We start from the raw sequence: 6,076 nt of genomic DNA on the forward strand, positions 1-6,076 counted from the left end.
TTTTGAATAGCAGCAGGATCAATTTAAAGTTGAGAGTACAAGCTTAATTTGATGGAAGTTGAAAAAAATGGTGTGCAAATATTGGTTTAAATGTTTAACTATGTTGGGAAAACTTCCCCCTCAAGTCAATTGAGATATCTTGGAGTGCACCATGTCTTCCTGGAAAAGAAGGGGCTCAGAGGGATAACTGAGGTGCGAGATGTGAAAAAGAGCGGGAGCATGGAGACTTGGAGCCCAAAGTTAGTAACAAAAGGAGATGCCCCGGGACTTTCCACAGAGTTCTCTGTGTTTTTAAGTGTCAGATGGAACTGGGGGTCCTTTGGCCATAAATTGTGCTTGTCTCATGAAATTATAAATTGGTCCGGCTCCCTTCAGTGTACAATTTGTTAGCTACCAGAAGTGTCTCTGACTGTGTACATCCTCCTCCCCCCTTCCCTGGGTTGTCTTTAATCCACAAAAAGTTGCACCCAAGCTTGTTTGACATCTGTCCTCTCAAATGTTCATGATGCTGGGTCTCAAGGGAGGTGTAGGTTTTGTGGCCAAGCTCTGTAGCCTGCCCTGGTCCTGCTCTGTTGATTTTCCTTTCTGACTGGACAATTCATGATGGGGATGCAGGCATCCATTTCATCAACACTTGAGAAGGCAGACAGGAGTGGTAAAGCTTTTGTTGAACTTGAATCAGAAGAGATGATGTAAAAATGGCCCTTAAGAAAGACAAGGAAAGCATGGGATACCGGTACATTGAGGTATTCAAGTTTCACAGAACCAAGATGGATTGGTGTTGAAGCACAGTGTTCCAAATAGTGTCTACACAGCTAATGTTGGCTTTGTGTGGCTTTGACGACTCCCATTTGGATGCATCAAGGAAGAAATTCTTCAGTTTTTCCTGAGGTTGGAAATTGTGCCAAGCAGGATCACACTGCCTGTGGACCCCAAGGGCAAGATTACAGGGAAAGTCTTTGTGCAGTTTGCCTCACAGGAATTACGTGAGAAGGCCCTAGGGAAGCAGAAGGGAAGAAAAGGGCACAGGTATACTGAAGTGTTCAAAAGCAGTCAGGAAGAAGTTAGGCCATACTCAGATCCTCTGAAGTTCATGTCTGTATAGTGACTAGGCTTTATTACCACCCTGGTACAGCCAGGAGGTATATTGGTACTGTCAAGCAAGTGGGCCTAGAAAGGAGGAGGTAGGGTGTTTATAGTACAGGGTATGGGGGTACGAGGAGTACAGCAGCCACCACTCATCTGTTTGGGAAAGACTTCAGTTACTGTCTCTCAGACATATATAATCACAGATATGGAGACAGAGACTTTACTGTCCAGAGTACCACTGGATACTATGTCCACATAAGAGAGCTGCCACAAAAAGCCACAGAAAACAACACTTACAACTTCTCTCCACTCAACCCTGTGACAGTCTATCTTGAGTGAGATTAGCCCTGATGGAAGAGTGACAGGCGAAGCCAATGTTGAGTTTGCCATTCATAAAGAAGCTGTGCCAGCTATAACCAAAGACCTAGCCAACAAGCAACACAGATACATAGAACTTTTCCTGAAATCCACAAATGGGGCCAGAAGCAGGGAATACGCAGCCAGATGATGCAAGGCATGGGGGTGTCAGCCCAGTCCACTTACAGTGGCCTGGAGAGCCAGTTTGTGAGTCACTGTTACAGGGCTGGCTATGGTGGTCAGAACAGCATGGGTGGATATGACTAGTTTTGTAGAGTTATTGCAATAAAATTTCCACAGGCAGCTAACAAGCAATGAAAAACAATTATTACTCTAGAGGAAGCTGTGGGACCCATTTGCACCATGAGTTTGTGAAATCTGTATTTAAAAATTACATCTTCAGTGTTTTCTCATGCAAACATTCTTCTAACATATGACATTGAGTAAACTAAAACCATTTTCAGCTTTTCTCAATTAATATTTTGGTAGTGTACTTCAGAGAGATGTTATCTGAGTCAAGGTAGTTTTAAATACATTAAATGGATCTTTTACACCACATCACCATAATACATTGGGGAGATGTGTGTTTTGTTTTTTTTTTTTAAACTCAAGGTCCTAGATCCCTAATTCAAAGAGGATCATTTCTTATGTTTGTTCATTCTAGTTTATTTTCATTTAAAATCTTTCAGGTTAGGATGCTTGGGCAGCACAGTGGTTGAGTGTCTGCTTCCAGCTAATGGTGTGATCCTGGTCCAGGGATCTGCATCGGGCTCCCTGCGAGGAGCCTGCTTCTTCCCCTATGTCTCTGCCTCTCTGTGTGTCTCTCATGAATAAATAAATAAAATCTTAAGAAAAAAATCTTTCAGGTTAAGTTTAAGCTTTTAAAAATAAGTTCATTTTGAAAATTGAGACACATTACTAATGCTATAGGAATTAGTGAGGCCTTGTATTAAAACTTTCTTTGTTGAAGACATTGTTCTCAATAAATGGTACTGGGAAAATTGGACAGTCACATGCAGAAGAAAGAAACTGGACCACTTTCTTATACCACACACAAAAATAAACTTAAAATGGATGAAAGACATAAATATGAGACAGGAATCCATCAAAATCCTAGAGAAGAACACAGGCACCAATCTCTTTGACCTCAGCTGCAGCAACTTCTTTCTAGACATATCTCCAAATGCAGGCAAAACAAAAGCAAAAATGAACCAGTGAGACTTCATCAAGATGAAAAGCTTCTGCACAGCAAAAGAAACAATCAACAAAAATAAAAAGCAACCTACTGAATGGGAGAAAATATTTGCAAATGCCTTATCAGATAAAGGGCTAGTATCCAAAATCTATAAAGAACTTATCAAACTCAACACCCAAAAAAACAAAAAATCCAGGCAAGAACTGAGCTGAAGACACGAACAGACATTTTTCCAAAGAAGACATACAAATGGCAAATAAACATATGAAAAGACTCTACATCACTTGATATCAGGGAAATATAAATCAAAACCACAAAGAGATATAACCTCACGCCTGTCCAAATGGCTAAAATTAGTAACTCAGGAACAACAAATGCTGGCAAGGATGCAGAGAAAGGGAAACTCTTTGTTACCATTTGCATCAATGTGGATGGAACTAGTGGTATTATGCTGAGAAAAATAAATCAGAGAAAGACAATTATCATATGGTCACTCATTTGTGGGATATAAGAAACAGCGTAGAGGGGAAGGGGGGGAAACTTAATGGGAAATAATCAGAGAGGAAGACAAACCATGAGAGACTCTTAACTATGGGAAACAGACTAAGAGTCACTGAAGGGGAGGTAGGTGGTGGGATGGGTAATTGGGTGATGTGCATTAAGGAGGTCATATGGTATTATACACAACTGAGGAATTATTGAGCTTTGCATCTGAAACTAATGGTGTACTACTGTATGTTGGTTAACTGAATTTAAATTTTAAAAAAAGTTAGAAATAGAGCTACCTTACAACCCAGCAATTGCACTACTAGGTATTTATCCAAAGGATACAAACATAGTGATTTGAAGGGGCACATGCACCCCTTTCCGTTAAAGTTGTGGCAACTCTTTTTAGTTCTGGGCCCAGTACATGATTCTGGCTCTACAATTACCTGAATTCTAGTTTTCTCATCAATGAAATAGGCTTCAAATTTATTCTTCCTTCTCAATTCTGTGACTTTTGACATTTACAAAAATAAAAAATATAGGATAGTTGTGAATTATTTCCAAAAATGGGAATTGCACTTGTCAAATGAGCTCTAAACCAGGAAACCTAGCAAGAACACTCCTAGGTGTCCCCTGTATCCAGCCTACCTAACATCACACACAAATAATGCAAAGCTATAGCTTCCTCCCAGAGAAGGCTATGTCCAGCCAAAAGGCAAGAAAATTCTTTTTTTTTTTTAAATTTATTTATGATAGTTACACAGAGAGAGAGAGAGGCAGAGACACAGGCAGAGGGAGAAGCAGGCTCCATGCACCGGGAGCCCGACATGGGATTCGATCCCCGGTCTCCAGGATCACGCCCTGGGCCCAAGGCAGGCGCCAAACCGCTGCGCCACCCAGGGATCCCGGCAAGAAAATTCTTCAGGTCTTTACAAAACTTTTTCAGACAATACATACAGGACAACTCATTGTGAAGTTACATTAGTGTAAATTAATCTTGACTCTCAATGAAATCTCAAAATACCTTCCTTAGAATCACGTTTATTTGCTCATTGTTGATTTGATGGTCAGTAAGAAAGTTCAAGAGATCCTAGGAAAACCTTCGCATTTTTCTTTGCATTTAGCCACAAAAAGTCTAATTAATTTAAAACTATGTACTTTGAAAGCAAAACAAATAAAGCTAAATAAAACATCTAAAGGGTTATATGTGATGATTTCAGAGAGGACTAGATATGGAATGCATAAAGACAGTGATACATTGCTTACGACTTTGTCTTTCCTAGTCTTCCCATGCCATTTGTTGAATGAATGGCAATGTCTGGCAGTACAGAACTCCTTAGGCACTGAGGGATGCTAAGGAAACCTACAGAGTTTCTTAGGTGAGAAAACTGCTGCGATTTGGGAAGATTTGAGAATATGAGGGTTTTAAAAAATGTAAACACAGCCCCAGAGACTTTTCAGAGTTAACTTTTTAAATGGGAGGCGGGGCAAGACAGCGGAAGAGTAGGGTCCCCAAATCACCTGTCCCCACAGGTTACCTAGGTAACCTGCAAATCATCCTGAAATTCTACGAATTCGGCCTGAGATTTAAAGAGAGACCAGCTGGAATGCTACAGTGAGAAGAGTTCGTGCTTCTATCAAGGTAGGAAGACGGGGAAAAAGAAATAAAGAAACAAAAGGCCTCCAAGGGGGAGGGGCCCCGCGAGGAGCCGGGCTGAGGCCGGGGCGAGTGTCCCCAGGACAGGAGAGCCCCGTCCCGGAGAGGCAGGAGCTGCACCAACCTTGCCGGAGGGAAAGGGGCTCGCAGGGAGTTAGAGCAGGACCCAGGAGGGCGGGGATGCCCTTGGGCTCCCTGGGACACTAACAGGCACCTGCGCCCCCGGGGAGATGCGCCGAGCTCCCTAAGGGCTGCAGCGCGCACGGCGGGACCCGGAGCAGCTCGGAGGGGCTCGGGCGGCGGCTCCGCGGAGGGGGCTGCGGGGCGGGAGCGCGAATCCAACAGCGCAGGCCCCAGAGCACTGAGCGCCGGGACACAGCCCAGGATCCGGCCTCCCCCGGGACAGGCAGAGGCCGGGAGGGCCCAGGACAGCGAGGACGCTCCTGCCCGGAGCTGAGCAGATCAGCGGCCCCGCCCCGGAGCCTCCAGGCCCTGCAGACCCAGAGCTCCGGAGTTACTGTGGGAGGTGACTCCAGGTTTCCAGAGCTGGCCCCGCCACTGCGGTTGTTCCTCCTGGGGCCTCACGGGGTAAACAACCCCCACTGAGCCCTGCACCAGGCAGGGGGCAGAGCAGCTCCCCCAAGTGCTAACACCTGAAAATCAGCACAACAGGCCCCTCCCCCAGAAGACCAGCGAGACGGACCAGTTCCAGGGGAAGTCAAGGGACTTAAAGTATACAGAATCAGAAGATACTCCCCCGTGGTTTTTTTTGTTTTTTTTTTTTTTTTTTTGATTTCTGATTGCTTCCCTCACCCTTTTTTCCCCTTTCTTTTTCTTTCTCTTTTTCTTCTCCTTTTTCCTTTTTTTCTTCCTTTATTCTTTTTTCTTTTTCTCTTTTCTTTCCTTCTTTCTCTCTTTTTCTCCTTTTCCCAATACAATTTGTTTTTGGCCACTCTGCACTGAGCAAAATGACTAGAAGGAAAACCTCACCTCAAAAGAAAGAATCAGAAACAGTCCTCTCTCCCACATAGTTACAAAATCTGGATTACAATTCAATGTCAGAAAGCCAATTCAGAAGCACTATTATACAGCTACTGGTGGCTCTAGAAAAAAGCGTAAAGGACTCAAGAGACTTCATGACTGCAGAATTTAGATCCAATCAGGCAGAAATTAAAAATCAATTGAATGACATGCAATCCAAACTAGAAGTCCTAACGACGAGGGTTAACAAGGTGCAAGAACGAGTGAGTGACATAGAAGACAAGTTGATGGCAAAGAGGGAAACTGAGGAA

General features: G+C 43.6%; 1 pseudogene; it reads left to right on the forward strand.

The window, feature by feature from the left end:
* Positions 1-502: 502 nt before the first annotated feature.
* Positions 503-1,713, forward strand: LOC112907714 (heterogeneous nuclear ribonucleoprotein F-like; annotated as a pseudogene).
* The last annotated feature ends 4,363 nt before the right edge of the window (positions 1,714-6,076 follow it).

Source organism: Vulpes vulpes, chromosome 2 (assembly GCF_048418805.1).
Source record: "Vulpes vulpes isolate BD-2025 chromosome 2, VulVul3, whole genome shotgun sequence".
Taxonomy (NCBI): Eukaryota; Metazoa; Chordata; class Mammalia; order Carnivora; family Canidae; genus Vulpes; species Vulpes vulpes.